This window comes from Notolepis coatsorum (genome assembly GCF_963971535.1).
Source record: "Notolepis coatsorum genome assembly, chromosome: 15".
NCBI lineage: Eukaryota > Metazoa > Chordata > Actinopteri > Aulopiformes > Paralepididae > Notolepis > Notolepis coatsorum.
This window is the reverse complement of record NC_140179.1, coordinates 11,051,309-11,059,452: the sequence shown is the minus strand read 5'-3', so window position 1 is coordinate 11,059,452 and position 8,144 is coordinate 11,051,309. Positions and strand designations below refer to the sequence as shown.

General features: G+C 49.8%; 1 protein-coding gene across 1 annotated transcript in view; it reads right to left on the bottom strand.

Moving 5' to 3' along the window:
• Positions 1-3,156, bottom strand: part of LOC311241665 (matrix metalloproteinase-15-like) — a gene marked incomplete at its 3' end in the record, with an annotated part of 68,051 nt that extends 64,895 nt beyond the window's left edge. The window contains exon 1 of the mRNA XM_084330541.1: positions 3,042-3,156. The remainder of the gene's footprint in view (positions 1-3,041) is intronic.
• Positions 3,157-8,144: the final 4,988 nt, after the last annotated feature.

The following is an 8,144-nucleotide window of genomic DNA, read 5'->3' as shown; positions in this document are numbered from 1 at the left end:
CGCTCGCGAGAACGCGCTGCGCTCGGCTCGGATCGTTGTGTTTACCTGCGGCGCTACCTCGCATTATCATAACAATAGCCGCTATAGGCTGGTGTCTTCAACCAGTCTGGGACTCTTTGTGATGTAAATATGGAACGTCCCAAGTTGCCGCTGCCCACAGAGTGCACCGCCGTCCAAAGGTGAACGACGGCGAACGAAGGGCCAAATCAAAACAGCCGTCAATTCCGAATTGACAACTGTTTTGATTCAACCCCCCACCCACCACCACTCACCCCCGGACAACAACACACTCTGCAAACAGCAGCAACCCGGGACATTCCATATCTACATCACAAACTTCGGGACTGAGTAGATAATTAATTAATCTTCTCTTTATTTTTATTATTTATATTAAAACTGAATCAAACCATAAACAAGGTTGCCTGTTGGGATGTTAGATCCTAATGTGAAAAACTGATTTTATATGTCTGCACTTTATGTGCTCATTTTATGCCTGTCTTAATTCTGTTGTGAAGCACTTTGAGCTGCAGTTTCTGTATGAAAGGCTATACAAACAAAGTGTATTATTGTGCGCGAGGGAACATATGCGCATGCGCGCGGGGCCGCGCGTGCGCGCGCGCGTGCGCGCGGCGTCATTATCCTGCGTGGCGGCTCAGCCCATAATAACAACGCAACGCTGGGTATTGGTAAATACGCGGCTCGCCTGTACGTTAATGCCAAGCAAGCAGTGCAAAAATGCTTCCGCATTCGTCACCGCACGCTAGTGCGGTAAAGCGCCCTTCTTTTCAGACAAATGCTACCGTGCGTGCACCGGCGGCGGCGTGCTCGCTCAGGTGCGTGCGTGCGCCGGCGTGCTCGCGCGAGGTGCCCGCGCATGCGACACGAGCGGAGCTCAATATATATAAGTCACCGCCCCTTATTCAGTATCTAGCAAATAGCTCAATTGGCAAGGACACATGGCTGTGGATCCTATGGCTTGTTTGCTGGCGAGTTCGAATCCCATCGAAAGTATTTTTTAACGTGATTTTTTTTTAACGTGTATTCTTTCGCCGATTAAGGTTAGGCATTGTTTCGGAGTTGGTTAAGGTTAGAACGGTTAAGTTTAGGCGCTGTTAAGGAGCTGGTTAAGGTTAGAGTTTGTCAAAGAGAATGGCAATATAATTTCTAAGGTTAAGGTTAAGGTTAGGCATTGTTTCGGAGTTGGTTAAGGTTAGAACGGTTAAGTTTAGGCGTTGTTAAGGAGCTGGTTAAGGTTAGAGTTTGTCAAAGAGAATGGCAATAGACAGCCTATTTCCGCGCGACCTGGGCGCTGGGCGGCGGAAAATGAAAGGCGCATTACTGCATGCCACTACGGTAAATTTTTGCACTGCTTGCTTGGCATAAAGCTACACGCAAACGGCTCCTCCTGTCGTCAGACATGGAGCCTAGCGTACCGGCTGGTGGAGTCCCATTGACTGATGGATCACACGTGACGCTGTAGCAGTGTAGCAGTGTAGCAGCGTGTCAGTGTGTCAGGCTCTGCTGGAGGAGTGAGTGAGCTGAGCTCGTGTGTGTTTTGGCTCGTGTGCCTCTAGTTTAGGGCTCGAACATTTCCTGGAGAATTGGAGCTCCGTGCGTGCAGGAGGGGGAGCCCGACTTTAACCCTTTCACTGCCACACAACAGCAGGTTAACCCTTTACTATCACACTACTACAGACGGTTACCCCGACTTTAACCCTTTCACTGCCACACAACAGCAGGTTAACCCTTTCACTGTGACAATACTACAGACAGTTACCCCGACTTTAACCCTTTCACTGCCACACAACAGCAGGTTAACCCTTTCACTGTGACAATACACAGAAGGTTAACCCTTTACTATCACACTACTACTGACGGTTACCCCGACTTTAACCCTTTCACTGCCACACAACAGCAGGTTAACCCTTTCACTGTGACAATACACAGAAGGTTAACCCTTTACTATCACACTACTACTGACGGTTACCCCGACTTTAACCCTTTCACTGCCACACAACAGCAGGTTAACCCTTTCACTGTGACAATACACAGAAGGTTAACCCTTTACTATCACACTACTACTGACGGTTCCCCCGACTTTAACCCTTCCACTGCCACACAACAGCAGGTTAACCATTTCACTGCGACAATACACAGAAGGTTAACCCTTTACTATCACACTACTACTGACAGTTACCCCGACTTTAACCCTTCCACTGCCACACAACAGCAGGTTAACCATTTCACTGCCACACAACAGAAGGTTAACCCTTTCACTGCCAACCCGTCGGTAGTGTGATAGTAAAGGGTTAACCTTCTGTAGTGTGGCAGTGAAAGGGTTAAGGAGATCGTGCATGCAGCGGGACCCCGGCCGACTCTAAGGAGCAGTGGTGCCTGGTGATAATAGTCTCGCCGCGTGCTTGTTGTGAAAGTAACCCGGTCTCCCGCGTGTCTATATGAATTGAAAATGGGGGACCCTGATGGAAACAAGACAAACGTCTTTCTCAGGTCTGCATCCCCTTAACAATTGTGTGTATTGAGCCGTACTGTATTGTACCCATTCTGCAATCTGTTAAATAAAGTTTTCATTCATTCATTCATTCATTCATTCATTCATTCATTCATTCATTCATTCATGTCGGGAGTGGGACCTCCACCACGCGCACCTGCGGCACTCAGTTGTGCTTAAAATGTTCACTTTAATAGATCCGCTTCTTTTGTTTCGGAACGTCTGAAGTGCGCATTACAAGACAGTAGAGTGGCTCTAAATACCCAGAGAGCGGCAGCAGAATATATAACATCTTTATAACATTATTATAATATATTATCATAATATATTATAATAATTTGTATGATGTGGTCCTCATCAAAACAACACAACAGCAAGATGTGGTCAGATCATCATAAGTAACACATTACACAAATGCAGTATGAAGTTACATACTTTGAGTGAGTTGGCCCATCATCTGACAGTAATTCATGTTCTATATTAAAAGAAAAGTCGTTGTTATTATTATAGGCTATATTTCATTTTCTTTTACCTCTGCGTTGAATGCGACGTCCTCTGTGGCGCTGTGCGTCCCGGCGAGCAGGAACAGCCCCAGCAGGAGGAGGACGGTCCGTCTGAGCGACCAGAACCAGCTGCTGTCCCGCCGCGGGGAGGCCATGGACCCGCTGACCAGACCACTGGACCCGCTGACCACTGGACCCGCTGACCACAGAATACTGGACCCGCTGACCAGACCACTGGACCTGCTGACCACTGGACCCGCTGACCACAGACCAGTGGACCCGCTGAGCACTGGACCCGCTGACCACTGGACCCACAGACCACTGGACCCGCTGGACGCAGACTGACCACAGACCACCGGACCCACTGGACCCGCCAACAACGCGTCTCTTTGTGTTCTGGTGCTCAGGGCTCCACCGCGCAGCGAACAGTGATGTGGACGCGGCTGGACGATCTCTTCTTCAGACGCGTCTCAGAGGCATCAGAGCAGCAGATCCCGCTCATGAAGAAGAAGAAGAACACGATGAAATTCTCAAAAAGAAAACAAAAAGTCCCATTCCGGTCGGCGGGGGTTAATAGAAAGTGGTTGTTAGCTCTCTCTCTCTCTCTCTCTCTCTCTCTCTCTCTCTCTCTCTGGTCCCATGGAGGGTTGGTCCGACTCCCGGACCGGCAGCAGAGCTCCTGTTATCTGTGGCGGGCGGGTCCCATAATATTACTATTCAATACTTTGCTTTATATAAAGAAAATATAAAAGGTGTTTTATACCAGTTCACCTTGAACGCGGACTAGTGAGCTGCAACGACACGCGGCTCGTCCGGGTCGGTCTCTAGAAACATGTTGTAGGTGAATAATCTGCGAACAACATGTTGACATTAAAACAGAATCTCCTCTCGGGTCCGGAACGACATGGAGCAGAGAATCACTTCAAGTTGATCCGAAGCAACAAATATGAGCAAAAGTTCACCGTAACTGACCGACCGACCGCCGGTGCGACGATAGTTATTATTATAGATGTTAATATTATTCCAGTCGGGGTTAGAGGAGATGGGACGGCTGTTTGGAATCGCGACCCGCAGCTGTTTGTAAAAGATTTGATGTGATGGTTTCTCTGCCGTTAAATCCTGGTTTCCGCCCGGAGGTTTTCCTGCAAGGCGTCCCTCCAGTCCCTCTGTGCTTCTCCCGGTGCTCCTCCCGGTGCTTCTCCCGGTGCTCCTCCCGGTGCTTCTCCCGGTGCTCCCGGTGCTTCTCCCGGTGGATCTAAATAAAACCTTTTTTTTTTTTTATAAAGCGGGGCGGCTTGTTGTGTCCGGTGTTCTGCCGGGTCTGGAGAGAGAAGTGGCTTCAGTCAGTCAGCCTCCTCATAGTAACACTGAGGGGAGGGAGCGAGAGAGGGAGAGGGGGGGGAGAGAGGGAGAGGGGAGAGAGAGGGGGGAGGGAGAGAGGGGGGGAGGGAGAGGAGAGAGAGAGGGGGGAGGGAGAGGAGAGAGAGAGGGGGAGGGAGAGGAGAGAGAGAGGGGGAGGGAGAGAGGGGGGAGAGAGAGAGAGGGGAGAGAGAGGGGGAGGGAGAGGGGGGGGGAGGGAGAGGAGAGAGAGAGGGGGGAGGGAGAGGAGAGAGAGAGGGGGAGGGAGAGGAGAGAGAGAGGGGGAGGGAGAGAGGGGGGGAGGGAGAGGAGAGAGAGAGGGGGGAGGGAGAGGAGAGAGAGAGGGGGAGGGAGAGGAGAGAGAGAGGGGGAGGGAGAGAGGGGGGAGAGAGAGAGAGGGGAGAGGAGAGAGAGGGGGGAGAGGGAGGGAGAGAGGAGAGACAGAGAGGGAGGGAGAGAAGGGGGAGAGGAGAGGGAGGGAGAGAAAGAGAGAGGGGGAGAGAGAGAGAGGGGGAGAGAGAGAGAGGAGAGACAGGGAGAGAGGAGAGACAGAGAGGAGGCGGACGGCAGTAAACACGGCCCGCCCCTTTGAGACCACAGCGAGGTGACAGAACCATATAGTTCAATGGACTCACGCACGCGCCCAGATCGCTGTCTGTCTCTCTGTCTCTCTCTCACACTCTGTCTCTCTCTCTCTCACACTCTGTCTCTCTCTCTCACAATCGCTCTCTCTCACACTGTCACTCTGTCTCTCTCTCACACTCTGTCTCTCTCTCTCACACTCTGTCTCTCTCTCACACTCTGTCTCTCTCTCTCAGACTCTGTCTCTCTCTCACACTCTGTCTCTCTCTCACACTCTGTCTCCTCTCTCACACTCTGTCTCTCTGTCTCTCTCTCTCACACTATGTCTCTCTCACCTCTGTCTCTCTCTCTCAGACTCTGTCTCTCTCACACTCTGTCTCTCGTCTCTCTCACACTCTGTCTCTCTCTCTCTCACACTCTGTCTCTCTCTCTCTCTCACACTCTGTCTCTCTCTCAGACTCTGTCTCTCTCTCACACTCTGTCTCTCTGTCTCTCTTTCACACTCTGTCTCTCTCTCACACTCTGTCTCTCTCTCAGACTCTGTCTCTCTATCACACTCTGTCTCTCTCTCTCTCTCACACACTGTCTCTCTCTCAGACTCTGTCTCTCTCTCACACTCTGTCTCTCTGTCTCTCTCTCACACTCTGTCTCTCTCTCACACTCTGTCTCTCTCTCTCAGACTCTGTCTCTCTCTCACACACTGTCTCTCTCTCTCAGACTCTGTCTCTCTCTCACACTCTGTCTCTCTGTCTCTCTCTCACACTCTGTCTCTCTCTCACACTCTGTCTCTCTCTCTCTCAGACTCTGTCTCTCTCTCACACTCTGTCTCTCTGTCTCTCTCTCACACTCTGTCTCTCTCTCACACTCTGTCTCTCTGTCTCTCTCTCAGACTCTGTCCTCTCTCTCACACTCTGTCTCTCTCTCTCTCTCACACACTGTCTCTCTCTCAGACTCTGTCTCTCTCTCACACTCTGTCTCTCTGTCTCTCTCTCACACTCTGTCTCTCTCTCACACTCTGTCTCTCTCTCTCACACTCTGTCTCTCTCACACACTGTCTCTCTCTCAGACTCTGTCTCTCTCTCACACTCTGTCTCTCTGTCTCTCTCTCACACTCTGTCTCTCTCTCACACTCTGTTTCTCTCTCTCTCAGACTCTGTCTCTCTCTCACACTCTGTCTCTCTGTCTCTCTCTCACACTCTGTCTCTCTCTCACACTCTGTCTCTCTGTCTCTCTCTCTCAGACTCTGTCTCTCTCTCACACTCTGTCTCTCTCTCTCTCTCACACTCTGTCTCTCTGTCTCTCTCTCTCAGACTCTGTCTCTCTCTCTCACACTCTGTCTCTCTCTCTCTCTCTCTCACACTCTGTCTCTCTCTCACACTCTGTCTCTCTGTCTCTCAGAGAGAGACGGTGGGAGGACTTTCCACGAGTGCAGACCGTACACACTAGGACGAAGGCACGGGTATCCTCCTTCATCGAACCGGCCGGTATGGATCCACTGGAGCACCTGGGGCGTACAGAGTCAGGTACAAAGAGCCGGCTAGGGGGTCCATTACCTGGGTCTGGTTGAGTCTGCTGGGCCTCCCTGACGATGGACTCGATCTCCCAAGTAGCGGTGGCCACATTTACATTTAGTCAGTGGCCAATCAGAGAGCGTCCTGCAGAAATGCGGCTACGGAAAGTATAGACGCAGGGTGGGCAGTTCATTGTACTGAGAATAGGCCACCACACGGGAGGAGGGAGGGATGGTGTCTGGGTGGACAAGGAGTGAGAATAGGCCACCGCACAGGAGGAGGGAGGGAGGGTGTCTGGGTGGACAAGGAGTGAGAATAGGCCACCACACAGGAGGAGGGAGGGAGGGTGTCTGGGTGGACAAGGAGTGAGAATAGGCCACCACACAGGAGGGAGGGGGGGAGGGTGTCTGGGTGGACAAGGAGTGAGAATAGGCCACCACACGGGAGGAGGGAGGGAGGGTGTCTGGGTGGACAAGGAGTGAGAATAGGCCACCACACAGGAGGAGGGAGGGAGGGAGGGAGGGTGGACAAGGAGTGAGAATAGGCCACCGCACAGGAGGATGGAGGGAGGGTGCCTGGGTGGACAGAAGCATACTGGCGAGAGAGAGCACCAGGGTGGAGGTTCTTGGATCCAGGACGGTAAGTCAGAGTAAGGTTGAACCCACCGGGCCTGACGGGAGTTCAGACTCCTGGCCGTCTGAATGTATGCGAGGTTCTTGTGGTCCGTCCAGACCAGGAATGGAAGCTCGGATTCCTCCAGCCAGTGTCTCCACTCCTCCAGCGCGAGCTTCACCGCCAAGCGCTCCCGGTCCCCGATATCGTAATTCCACTCCGCCGGAGACAAGCGACGTGAGTATGTAGTAGAACACAGGGGCGGAGTTTCTGGTCGGGTGCAGAGCGCTGCATGGGAGAGGGCCGCTCCAACCCCTAGTGTGGCAGTGAAAGGGTTAAAGTAATAGCAGCTGGAGTTGGAGCAAGGCAGCCATTAGACCATCAGCTCAACATCGACTTGAAGCTACGCTTGTCATCACGCCAGGATCTGTAGCTTTACAAAACGTATTATTATTATTATTATTATTATTATTATTATTATTATTATTATTATTATTATTATTATTATTATTATTATTATTATTATTATTATTATTATTATTATTATTATTATTATTATTATTATTATTATTATTATTATTATTATTATTATTATTATTATTATTATTATTATTATTATTATTATTATTAATTATTATTATTATTATTATTATTATTATTATTATTATTATTATTATTATTATTATTAAATGACTAAATGTAAATGTAGCGTTGCACAGCCATCACGGAGCGCTGTGTGTATGTATTCATTAATTAAAGCTTAATTTTCCGTTGAAGCTTGTATTGTGAATGTCCAGGGTCCTGGATTTCTGGTGAAACTAACCTTCTTACTGTCTTCTACTATCATGGACTCTTCCACTAATTCACCCTCCTTGTCTATATTACTACCTACTATACTAACATGTCTATGCACTCAACACTGCAGCACCCAAGTTTCAACACTGTTTGATGAACATTGTTACTCAGCTGAACGAGTTGTACCCTTCCTGATGACTTGTCGTACAGACGTACAGAACTTGTAAGTCGCTTTGGATAAAAGCGTCAGCTAAATAACTAAATGTAAATATA